The sequence below is a fragment of the Pleurodeles waltl genome, chromosome 7, assembly GCF_031143425.1.
Source record: "Pleurodeles waltl isolate 20211129_DDA chromosome 7, aPleWal1.hap1.20221129, whole genome shotgun sequence".
Taxonomy (NCBI): domain Eukaryota; kingdom Metazoa; phylum Chordata; class Amphibia; order Caudata; family Salamandridae; genus Pleurodeles; species Pleurodeles waltl.
Window position 1 is genome coordinate 717,198,376 of NC_090446.1, and position 13,667 is coordinate 717,212,042.

A 13,667-nucleotide genomic window follows, 5' to 3' on the forward strand; every position below is an offset into this window, starting at 1 on the left:
CTCCTGCCACAACTCTGGAAGAAATACCAACGGAAAGGGAGGAAGCACAGACTAAGAGCACCCATTAAGAAGAATATGACGTCCTTCTTCAGTAGCCAGGCAGAGAGTCCCAAAATATCGTCCTGCTCTCCTTTAGGGCTTCATCGGAAACTAAGGGTAGATCATCTAGCGTTCTCAAACCGGTAACCCACCCAGCCCCGCCTCCCCACCAAGCCTATCTCGAGAAGGCACCACCGTTGGTGATTCTAGTAGTAACACCATTGCCAAAGGAGGCATGTCTCGGACTATCTCTCCGGAAACCGTCAAATGCACCGGCAAATGCACTTTATCAAATATGTCCCTTATTGTTACAGCAAACTTTGACAAAAGATCTTGCCAGGTCCAACTGTCAAAGAACTTAGTAAGTCAAGAAAGGCTCAGGGAGAGGGGACAGGAGAGCGACTTCACATCAACAGTGCCAACAACTTTCGAGGCTACCAGCCATCAAAGCAGGACCAGCCATATTATGCTCCAGTCGCAAGTAACCCCTACGAGCCCTCTGTTGATCCAAGCTCTACAGTAACTTTGCTACACCCAGAATACAGATCAAGAGGCACATTTGACCTGCTGAACATTCTATTGTTGTTAGAACAGATTCCCGAAACCGCAAATCTTACCTCCGCGGATATGGTCTCAGTGGCATTTATCCCACCCTTGGCACCCCAGACGAATGAAGTAACCAAAGTGACCTGGACCTCGGCAGAGGTAGCAGAGCAAGTGCTCGGAGTAGGTATTATGCTCAGGAGCTGGGGGATACATATAACCCCCGCAATACACCCTACTTATCCACATCCTCTATTAAATCGACAGGGTGGTAGAGGGTCTCAACCATCACCCAGTGCTTGCAACAAAACCTCAAGGAAATCAAGGAACTCTCATGGCACGGCACGGCGTAGTACAGCACCTCTGCCCCGCTGTGGGGCATTATCCTTCTCTAACGACTGGAGCTGGTTACCCACCACACTGAGCACAGGATCAAGGCAATCATGGTAGGACAGGTCAAATACCAGCAACAAAAAGGACAAGTCTAATTTTGCAATATGTTCCTGGAATATTAATGAGCAAATGGACAAATTGGAGGACAAGTGCCGACTCAACTATCTAACGTCATTCCAGATAATAATGTTGCAAGAGACTGATACATAATCCCCACCTACAATCACAGGATTTGTAAGTTATCATGTCCCAGCAACAAGGAGGGCTCATTTTGGGCACTTGAGTGGTGGACTCATCACATATCTCAGTTCAACAAGGAAGGGGCACCACCAAATGTCCCCAGTTACGTGCAGAAATCTGTTGACAGTTCTTCTTACTGTGACACAAGGCTCCTCCACCCTCTATCTAGCCCTAATGAACATCAATATCCCACTGGGAAAAACTTGCAAACTTGAAGCTGCATGTCTGCTGAAAGAGAATATTGAAGATCTAGTCAATAACGTTCCATGCCCCCAACTGATCCGAAGTGGTGATTTCAACATGAACTTACTGGGATCCAAGCTTTCTGATGAAGTCACTTTGGCGCAGAACTTTCTCTGGCAGATACCGGACAAAGTTCTACCTGGAACTTGCAAGGGGGACAAACTAGGAAAACAACTCATAAAAGATCTTGAAGCAATGGGACTCCGATCTGCCAAAGGCCACTACAATACATATCAACCCCCCTCATTTACATTTTTTAATCAAAAGGCACAATCAATAATAGATTTTACAATCTTATCCCTATCCCTGTTCGGGCGGATTTTGAAATTTTGAGGTAACAAGCAGAGGGGAGAGTGACCACGTACCAGAAGAGCTGCATTTTAATCACCCAATTGAACATCATGAACCTTTGGACGGGTTGCAGCAAGCCACATATATAACTAACAGGAGGCGAATTAAGTGGTCCTCCAAGACCACTCCTGTGCTGGCAGAGACAGCCAAGCAAATATGGTCCCTTAAATTGAACCTTGCAGACCCTGAGCAAACGCCACAAACAGCCTGGGATGAGTTTGTAGTAGAGCTTCTGGCATCCTACCAGGAGCAGTTTTATGAGACAAAATCCCACAGCTTACAATGTCCTTCATCCAGAAGGCATTCAAAGACACTTAAACCGAACTTAAATTCTGCCCTTAGCCGTCTTCAGAAAGAACCTGGAAATGAGGCCCTGAGAGCGCTGGTATCTACCTCCAGACTGGCCTATAGAGGCCACCTCTGGAAACATCAAAGAGACAAGGCAGCCGAGCTAGCAGTAAAACTCCTGCATGCTTCAAAGACAAATCGGCATGATCAGTTTTGGAGGCTTATAAACAGCCTAAGCTCTGCAACACCCACCCCTCCCCCCCATGATTAATATCTCTTAGTCCTTCTGGTATCAATATCTCTCATGCCATTTTGGCCTTTCAAATAAGAGCCCCATAGGTGAGGAAGCCCGCCCCCAGGCAAAAGCATCAGTCTCTACCTCCACCGGCTCTCCAAAACAACAATGCAGCTGCTTTTCGGTTCCCCCAAAAACAGCGAGGATGAGAATTATTAACTGTTGGAATGAGGGAGCACCTGGACCCAATGGTATCCCTGCCACCCTGTACAAAGAGGACCCAGATTTTTGGGCTAAACATCTCTCGACACTCTACAATTGCATTCTTACTACCAACATCATCCCTCAAACATGGAGAGGCTCAACTGTCACCCTTATCTTTAAAGGGCGTGCGACTAACAACCCAGAAAGTTACCAATAAATTGCACTTCCAGATGCCGAATCAAAAATCTTTGCAGGGATTCTCTTAGAGGAGCTTGAAACCTCGGTTAATGTCAGTAACCTGATCCCGTTTAATCAAACTGGATTCTCAAAAGGGGTGGGCACGACTGCCAATTTTATGGCCGTTTTACTATTATTTGACCAATGCCAACGTGCCAAGAAGTACCTCTTTCTTTCATTTATAGACTACAAAGCTGCATTTGATCATGTACGAAGAGGGAATCTGTGGTTTAAACACGCAAGTTGAGGCATTCCCTCCCAGTTGTTGAAAGCAATAGTCTTTCTCCACACAGATACCTGGGTGAGGGTCAAATTGGGTGGTGAGACGCACCTCTTCAGGAAAACTCCCACTCTTTAGGGTCTGCGCCAGGGATGTGTACTTGCACCCCTTCTTTTTAATCTATTTTTGGCTGACTTACTGGCGGAACTGGACAAGGTGAACCTGCATCCACCAAAGTTGTGGCAAACTGCCATGACAAGCTTGATGTACTCTGATGATCTCATCCTTTTCAATCGCACTATACTCAGCCTGCGGAGGCTACTTAACGCAACAGCTGAATTCTCTGGAAAAAATGCTTTCCTCATTCATTTGAATAAATAAAAAATCATGCCCTTTAAGACGACTGGGCGGTTGCGATATCAGTGGTACTTGGGTAACAACAAGGTCGAAAAAGTGGGCAAATATAAATACCCAGGGGTTCTTCTTGACAGCGATGGCTCCTTCAAACCCCATCTGGAGTCACTTAGTCAAAAATCCATCTCGCTTGCATTCGTGTTCAACAGTGTCAAAAAATCAACTGATTCTTCAACCTATGTGCCGTTATTAAAGGTCATCCAAGCCAAATTAATATCAACAATTACATATGGCAGCGAAGTTCTAAGAGGCCGTGGCGATGAGCACTTGGACAAAATGATCACCAAGCTTTTCAAGAGGTCGTTCAGCTTACCAAATTATGTTTCACCGGCCCACGTCCACCTAGATTTTTGGCCTCGGTAGGCAGTCTCTAGCAAGGAAAGTGGCATTTATCAATCTAAGACATAAACTTAAGGTAGCAAAAGAAGGCTCCCTAAGCTCTCTTATTTGGGTGAAAATGACTTCGGACCCAACCTGTGCCTTCCGTCTCTCCTTCCAGTCCTCCTTGACAACATTGCGCTGGTAGATCAGCTACCCCAACTCAGCTCATACCAGCTTGTCAACTGTGCAACAAAAGTAAGCGTCAACTCTCTCTCACATATTCAGGATAAAGAGGCTTTATCGAAATGAAGCTATGCCTGGCTGTTTCTGTCATCATAAGGCTCTCTAACCCTACAACTCTGTTTTTGAGCAGCAGTTAATCCATGGATTAAGCAGCCTTTATGAAATACCGGACAGGCTGCCTTCAAACACATGCCCTCCTCCCTAGGTGGACGAGAGTCAATACGATGGACATTTGTCGACTATGTGGGTTGGCTCCGGAAACGCTGATCCATCAGATATGGCTATGCTAAAGCACTACAACAGATCGTAATAGGCTCCTACGACCAATTTGGCTTCAAAGGGGGCTGCGCAGGTGCCCACCGGAGATATTGGCAGGCTTTAAAGGGTACGACGTGAAGACTGGCTAAATTCTTGGGTAAATTAGGGCATCTTCTTCAAGAGACTGAACAAGCAAGACAAGTGCGCACAGCCAGCCTGCAAGAAACTTTGTAGTACTCCATAATTCAGCTGAACATTTTAACTTAAACTGATTTTATTACTGTACTTTATGATTCCTTGATTTGCTATTTATTTTTTATTTTTTTCTCTTCTCTTCGTGTAATGGTTTTTACTGACCGAACACATGCTAAATAAAATACATTTTTTTTTTATTATTAACTAAAGCTAAAATGTTGCCAAAAGGTTCAAGTTAGTAAAACAAACTTTTGCAGTATTTTCCAGAAGAGTGGAAACACACGTTCAGTACTGAGGCATTTTTTAATGAGGAGAGTTATTTACAGGAAAATTAGACAGTGTTTGCAATTGACAGAAAAGGTCATGTATATGAAATCAAAGAAGGTACACCAATTGAAAAATAAAAATTAGTGCCTAGGAATGTAGGAGAAGAAATAACTAATGAAGTATTAGATCAAAACCAATATTTTGAGCTGAATTATAGAAACCTATGCAACATGAGACAAGAGTCTTTTGAAAAACTTAGGTGGTCATTACAACCCTGGCGGACGGTGTTAAAGCGGCGGTAAGACCGCCAACAGGCCGGCGGTAAAAATTTTGCAATTACAACCGTGGCGGAAACCGCCAACAAAGACAGCCACTTTAACACTACGACCGCCACGGCGGTACAAACAAGCAGCGCAGCGGTCACCGCCAACAGACAGGCGGGAGACAATGTACCGCCCACACTATTATGACAGGCCAATCCTTCACCTTTTGCGGGGCGGATTCACAGCGGATAAAAACACGGTGGAAACAGCCATTTCAAAGGGAAAACGCTCACCTCTACACACTCCACGAGGAACGACAACACCATGGAGCCGGAACTCCATATTCTTCCTGCACTAGTCTTCCTGCTCCTGTACCAGGAGCACCAACGCCGGCGGCGAAGACCACAGTGAGTACTGCACCTACGACATAGGGGAGGGGAGAGGCAAAAAACAGGGACACACACACGCAACACCCCCACCCCAACCCTCACCCACTACAACACACACACCAATGCATATCCAAACATTACAGTAACCCTTCAACCCCCCGGAAGAATGCAAAGACAAAAGGAAATGAGTGGAACCATTGTAATATATCAAAATAGAGTAAGCAAATATATACATATATACACTATTAACAAAACATACACCACGAATAGTAGTCCAGGTATTGCACCTTTCATAGTCCGTGGACCACTGGGCACAAAATGCATGGGCGAGGCCCACACAAGATACCCGAACATGACGGAAAGAACACTGCAGGGGCATCAGATAGAAATACAACAGGCACCTCAGGGGGAAGGGAAGGGGGGGAACCTCAGCCGGATGAGTGCATGACGCCAGATTCACGAGGGGGCTCCATGCCCATTGATGTATCCTGGGGAGTGCAAAGCCACAGTCTCTCAAGTCTCTACAGTGGGTGGGTTGCCCACTGTACCATCCTGGGGAGTGCAAAGCCACAGTCTCTCAAGTCTCTACAGTGGGTGGTTTGCCCACTGTACCATCCTGGGGAGTGCAAAGCCACAGTCTCTCAAGGGGATAACAGTCTCAACTGGTTCTGGAGGGGGACTGGTGCCCAGAGTGCTTCATCCTGTGCAGGACAGACGGAGTGGATGCAGGTCTCCACTGGTTTTGGAGGGGGACTGGTGCCCAGAGTGCTTCATCCTGTGCCGGACAGACGGAGTGGATGCAGGTCTCCACTGGTTCTGGAGGGGGACTGGTGCCCAGAGTGCTTCATCCTGTGCAGGACAGACGGAGTGGATGCAGGTCTCCACTGGTTCTGGAGGGGGACTGGTGCCCAGAGTGCTTCGTCCTGTTCAGGACAGACGGAGGGGATGCAGGTCTCCACTGTGGATGCAGGTCTCCACTGGTTCTGGAGGGGGACTGGTGCCCAGAGTGCTTCATCCTGTGCAGGACAGACGGAGTGGATGCAGGTCTCCACTGGTTCTGGAGGGGGACTGGTGCCCAGAGTGCTTCGTCCTGTGCAGGACAGACGGAGTGGATGCAGGTCTCCACTGGTTCTGGAGGGGGACTGGTGCCCAGAGTGCTTCGTCCTGTGCAGGACAGACGGAGTGGATGCAGGTCTCCACTGGTTCTGGAGGGGGACTGGTGCCCAGAGTGCTTCGTCCTGTTCAGGACAGACGGAGGGGATGCAGGTCTCCACTGTTCTGGAGGGGGACTGGTGCCCAGAGTGCTTCGTCCTGTATGCAGGTCTCCACTGGTTCTGGAGGGGGACTGGTGCCCAGAGTGCTTCATCCTGTGCAGGACAGACGGAGTGGATGCAGGTCTCCACTTGTTCTGGAGGGGGACTGGTGCCCAGAGTGCTTCATCCTGTGCAGGACAGACGGAGTGGATGCAGGTCTCCACTGGTTCTGGAGGGGGACTGGTGCCCAGAGTGCATCACTCACCCCGTGACGGTCCCTGTTGCGTCACTGCCCCTGCTGCTCATTGATGGGCCTCATGTGGCTTTGGTCCCCCCCACAGGAGTGAACAGGTGTACAGGAACCGGAAGAGTTATCATTCCATGAATGTACAGATTGTGTGTTTGGCAGACCAGTACATCTCCCATGTGAATGCCATGTTCCCTGGCTCAGTGCATGACGCCTACATCATGCGGAATAGCAGCATCCCTTATGTGATGGGTCTACAGAGGCACCTTGTGTGGCTATTAGGTGACTCTGGTTACCCCAACCTGTCATGGCTATTGACCCCAGTGAGGAATCCCAGGACCAGGGCAGAGGAACGCTACAATGAGGCCCATGGGCGGACTAGGAGGGTGATCGAACGCACCTTCAGCCTCCTGAAGGCCAGGTTTAGGTGCCTCCATATGACAGGTGGATCCCTATTCTACTCACCAAAGAAGGTGTGCCAGATCATCGTGGCCTGCTGTATGCTTCATAACTTGGCTGTGCGACAACAGGTGCCTTTTCTGCAGGAGGATGGTCCAGATGGCGGTGTTGTGGCAGCTGTGGAGCCTGTGGACAGTGATGAGGAGGAAGCAGAGGAAGAAGACATTGACAACAGGGACTCAGTCATCCAGCAACATTTCCAGTGAGACACAGGTGAGAATACATTCCTGCCTACTACAAGTACTTTTACACTTCTACCTCTCTCCTGTCTGTCGATTTCACCCAGTATATGGTCACTGAGTTGTCACTTTCCCTTACGGTTTCACAGGTGTGGGCCCCAACGTGTGTCATCTGCCTAGATTCCTCATGGACTAGAGCTGTGTGACATCGGTATGTTGACATTACTATTTCCTGGAAATTTTGTCACTGTAATTGCAAATACACTATTTCGAAATCACAGACAGACTCCAGATCTTTTGGTGTTTTAGGTGTGTTGATTTACATAAAAAATATTGGAGGGGGAAGTTAAATGGTGAGGGGTGATGGCGGAGGAGTGTCCATGGCAGAGTCCAGTCTATTTGTCTCATAGGTGAATTGCCCATATGGGCATAGGAAGTGGAGCTGGGGCAGTTCCAATATGGACAGGGTGACAAAGTGGGACAGTGGGTTGACAATCAGGATGGTCTAATTTCTTGGCGGGGGTCTTGGCATCGTGCTCTGTCTTGTTCCTGGATCTCAGGGACCACTTGCAGGGTGGTTCTCCATCTGCAGGGGGTGGGTTGCTGGTGTGGTGGTCCTGTGGCTGTGCCTCCTGTCCACTAGCGCCGGCGGAGGTGGTGGGCAGTTCATCGTCCATGCTAGTGTCAGGGGCCCCTTGGAGTGCCACAGTGTCCCTCCTGGTGTTGAGTATTTCCTTCAGCACCCCTACGATGGTGCCCAGGGCGGAGCTGATGGTTCTGAGTTCTTCCCTGAACCCCAAATACTGTTCCTCCTGCATGCGCTGGGTCTCCTGAAACTTGGCCAGGACCGTTGCCATCGTCTCCTGGGAGTGGTGGTATGCTCCCATGATGGAGGAGAGGGCCTCGTGGAGAGTGGGCTCCCTGGGCCTGTCCGCCCCCTGTCGCACAGCAGCCCTCCCAGTTCCCCTGTGTTCCTGGGCCTCCGTCCCTGGACCGTGTGCCCACTACCACTGCCCCCCGGCCCCTGCTGTTGTTGGGGTGGTAGGTTATCCTGGGTTCCCTGTAGTGGTGGACACACAGCTGATTGACGTGTCCTGGGGACGGAGGTATGGGCCCGCTGGGTGGGTGCTGTGCTGGTGTTACCAGAGGGTGGAAGGTCTGTGGTGGCCTGTGCCTGTGTGAGGGGAACTGACTGTCCCGAGGCCCACGATGGTCCGGGCTGGTCATCTAGATCCAGGTGGACAGAGGTGCTGTCATCACTGTGAGCCTCTTCTGTGGGTGGGGTGGAAATGTCTGGACCCTCCTGTCTGGTGACGTTGGGTAGTAGTCCTGCAGGGGTGGAAAAGCATGATTATTGCATCTGTGTGTGTCATGGTGTGCAATGGGTGGGTGACCCTGTACCTCAGTGCTGGCATTCCTGTGTGGGGGCTTGTGTGATGATGGTTTAGGGGGGTGTATGGGTATGTGCAGTGGGCATGCTTTAGTGATGGGTGTCCATGCTTTGGTGTTGCATGCAGGGCTTGGTGTTGGGATGGGTGGTTTGTGATATTGGGACATTTGTGAGGAGTTGGAGTGCTGGGGGTGAGGGTGAGGGTGGGGGTATGTGATGGGATGCAGGTAGGGTGGGGGATGTAATAGTTAAGATTTGTCTTACCAGAGTCCATTCCTCCACCGACTCCAGCGAGGCCCTCAGGATGCAGAATCTCCAAGACCTGCTCCTCCCATGTTGTTAGTTGTGGGGGAGGAGGTGGGGGTCCGCCGCCAGTCCGTTGAACCTCCTGGTGGTGTCTTGAGACCACGGAACGCACCTTCCCCCATAGGTCGTTCCACCTCTTCCTGATGTCGTCCCGATTTCTTGGGTGTTGTCCCACTGCGTTCACCCTGTCGACTATTCTTCGCCATAGCTCCATCTTCCTTGCAATGGAGGTGTGCTGCACCTGTGCTCCAAATAGCTGTGGCTCTACCCGGACGATTTCCTCCACCATGACCCTGAGCTCCTCGTCCGAGAACCTGGGGTGTCTTTGCTGTGCCATGGGGTGGTGTAGGTGACGTGTGGGGTGGTGTGTGTGGTGATAAGTGTGGTGATATGTAGTGGTGTGTGGTGTTTTGTGCGTGGAAGTTGTGTGGGTGATGGTGTTGAGTGTCTGTGGATGCTAGTTTGTGGATGTTGGTGTCTCTCTCTGGCCTTCTCTCTGTAATAGTGGTCGTAGGGGTTTGTGGGTGATGTGGGTGTGTGTTTTATATTGTATTGGGTGTGTGGGAGTGGTGTGTGTATGTGTATCAGGTGTGTGTAATTGGAATTGTCCAATGTGGCGGTGTTTTGTATATGTGTGTGTATTTTGAGCGCAGGGGTGTGTACCGCCAATGGAATACCGCGGTTGAAAGACCGCCACGTGGATTCGTGGGTCGTGATAGTGTGGGCGTATTTCTGTTGGCGTGACGGTGGAAGTTTTGTTTTCGCCAGTTTATCACTGACCTTTGGTGTGATGGAGTTGTGTGGGTGTCTGAATTTTGTCGGATTTTGCGATGTGGGTCATAATAGCTGTGGCGGAATTCCGCGGCCGCGGCGGTGTGTTGGCGGTCTTCTGCACGGCGGTAAGCGTCTTTTACCGCCAATGTTGTAATGACCCCCTTAGACACTTCTTAAACAAGTACAGCAAAGCAACTTTGAAGTAAACAATGAAACTACTCTAAAGCCTTGATCCATCTCTAGTTAGGAAACTAAAAAACCTTCAAGGACATTCATTGGCTTGCGCATCACAGCAGATTTGTGATAGTACTTTCCATCATCTACGAATGCTGTCAGAGCACCACTCTAAAATGCGTAATCTTGTAAGAAGATTGTATTTTTTTGAATGAAGGTCCAGCTCTTCTGCTTCAAAAAGTAAATGATATTGTATTGACACATAGGGGGTGATTCTCACCCTGGCGGGCGGCAGAGGCCGCCCGCCAGAGTTCCCCCATCCAAAATACCGCTCCGCGGTCGAAAGACCGCTGAGGGTATTTTGGCTTTTGCACTGGGCTGGCGGGCGACCGCCAAAAGGCCGCCAGCCAGCCCAGTGCAAAACACCCTTCCCACGAGGACGCCGGCTCAGAATTGAGCCGGCGGAGTGGGAAGGTGCGACGGGTGCAGTGGCACCCGTCGCGTATTTCAGTGTCTACAAAGTAGACCCAGGGGCCCCACGACAACCCATACCGCCATCCTGTTCCTGGCGGGAGAACCGCCAGGAACAGGATGGCGGTATGGGCTGTCAGAATCCCCATGGCGGCGCAGCATGGAGGATTCTAATGGGCAGCGGAAAACCGGCGGGAAACCGCCGGTTTTCCGCATCTGACCGCGGCCAAACCGCCGCGGTCAGAATGCCCTGCGGGGCACCGCCAGCCTGTTGGCGGTGCTCCCGCAAACCCTGGCCCCGGCGGTCCATGACCGCCGGGGTCAGAATGACCCCCATAGTCATTCCAAAATCACTTATGCTCTAGATGACATTCAATTGCAGTACTTTGGGTCTGAAAGACCACCTGAAGAGAGTGAGATGGTTGTGGACAATAGCACTGAAATTTTGAAATCCTTGCACAGTGGTAGAGAATTTGAAAAAGGAAATTGATGCATTTGCAAGAACAGCTTCAGAAATTCAAGCCAAGGTGTGTGTTTGTTGCAGACAAACTCACTACAAATCTCATGTCCAGAGACTGAACTAGTACAGTGGTTTAAACTTGCATGTTATTTGATCAATGAAGGCCGGTTTGACATTGACAAACTGGATGATAATAAATTGCCTACTCGATTTACTCATAACAAATTAGGCGTTTTTCCACTTCCTGCTGAGCTTCAAAACCTGAATGTGTAAGACTATTCTCATACAAACAGTAACACTACCCCCCAAAGCCAATGTTAGAAGGGAGACTAAAAATAAGAAAGTATCTCCTTCTGAACTACTAAAAAGTCTGAAATGTAAAATTATGTATTTGCCTTTGAAATTTGAAGGAGAATTTTGAATCTATAGGGGTTGGTTGAAAAGAAGAAGAACCACAAGTGGTTCTAGTAAGTGGAGTTCCTGTTAAAGAGAACAAAAATTGCAGGAACTTGTGAGCATTGATAGGATTAGGAGAGGTTTCCAATATCTTAAATTATTAAATAAGTTTTACAAAGATATTGACACTCAGCTCCTTCTGCTCAGTTTAAAAAAGTTGACTTAGGTGAAATTAGAAGAAGTATATGTATATTACACCATTCATCCTCTTCATTTCAGAGACATGATGGGTGATGCATTAGAAATGTACCAAATGAAGCAAGCAAAAGTAGAACTAGTAAGTTTGTGGGAAAAGAGGTTAGAAGCACAGTGGCTCATATTTATGAAAAATGTCGCACAACTGTGCTAACGCAGTTGTGTGTCATTTAATTTAATGCGAGCTAACACCATTCCCTAATGCCATCTGTGCACTGTATTAAAAAAAATACACATGATGGTGCTAAAGAATGGCTAGTGTCTCAAAAAAAGGTGTTAGCTGGTGACAGATGGCATTAGGGGAAATTATGCTAGTGGGTAAAACGCTAGGCCAATTAGCAGCAAAATATCTGCCGCTAGTCAGCCTAGCGTCATTTTCTGACACACAAGCAGCCAAAAAAATTACTCCTATTTAAGTGTAGGCAGGAGTCATCAGCCCTACCCAATGCCCACCACAGGGGACAAGTGTCCCCAGGGCAAGCCCAACATACCCAGAGCCAGGCAGGGGGCCCCATGTAAGGGGCCCCCAGTGGCACACCACGCACATACACTTACCTGCAACTTACCTGGGCTGGGCTCTCTCCTCCAGTAGTGTCCCTGTGGTGTAGGTGGTGGTGATGTTGGGGGTAGGGGTGGGCATCTATGTACCCATTCCATGGTGTTTTCCCGTTGAAATAGGCCTACCTGCACTTTAATACCTGGTCTGATCAGGTGTTAAATAATTATGCTAATTGGGCTTAACGCCATTATTTAGGCCCACCACCTAGTTGCGCATCGCTTCTGCGTCAAGTGTTAAATATGGCACTAGCGTCATTTTTAGAAAGGGAACGCCTACATTGCATCTCATTGACGCAAGGTGGGTTTGTGCATCCTAGAAATGGCGCTAACTCCAATATTTTGTCGCTACACGGGTCTAACGCCAAAATTTTTATATGGAATTAAGTTAGTGCCAATATAAATGATGCTAAGGCAACACTAACTGTCCATAAATATGGGCCAGTGTTTTCCAATGTTGTTTTCTACAGGAGAAGTATTAGTTATAATGTATGTCCATTAAAAATTCCTGAATTAGAATGTAGATTAAAGAGCAGCACTTTAGGCAAAACACATCATACATTTTAAACATTCTGTTTGAGAGTGATCTCTAAGTGCTAACTTATGCCTTGGGCCATGTTATCACAATAGGGACACGGTTTGATGACATCGCTGTGAGAAATATTCTGGAAAAAGCATATTGTAAAGAACTGGTACCAGAAAGTAATATGATGAATATCACTGATTGCCAACGTGGTACCACTTAATATTGGTTTGCCATGGTGAGCTAACGTGTATGTTATGCAATATAGGTGCACCTACTTTGTTACTTTGAGCATTGCCTTAAGGTGGCCTTGTGTGGCTTCATTAATCTGGAGTAATGCAATGCTGCACAAAACACTGTGTCGCGTTATCTTACCCTGGTAAGAGACCCATAGGCATTACATGGGTGTTCCCATGCAACTCCCATGGATTTTGACGCAGTCCCAGATTTATTAGAATGGTAAACCTGGGACTGCTAAAAAATGCTACACCTACTTCCTCTTTCTATGTGTGTTGTTTACTGCAGCACACATAGATAGAGGAATATGCCTTAGGGGATTGTGCCCCTCTTTGCACAAAAACATTCCTGCATGGTGCAAGTGTGCCTGTGTTGGCTTTAGGCACCCAAAAGGGCACCGGAACAGGGGAAAAGGCAGGAGTGTGCCTTATTGCTTTAAATGTGGCACATTCCTGCCCTTTCCTCATCGTGCATTGCAGTGCTGCAAGCTGACTTGCTGAGCTACACTGCATGACTTGGGCATAAAAAAGGCCCTAGGTTTCGTTTTGGATTTCCCTAGGTGTGTGATCTCCAAAGGAAGAGTGAGCAGTTTTATGTCTGCCGTCAGACGAACTGTTACTGTGAAATCATTTAAAATACATATAA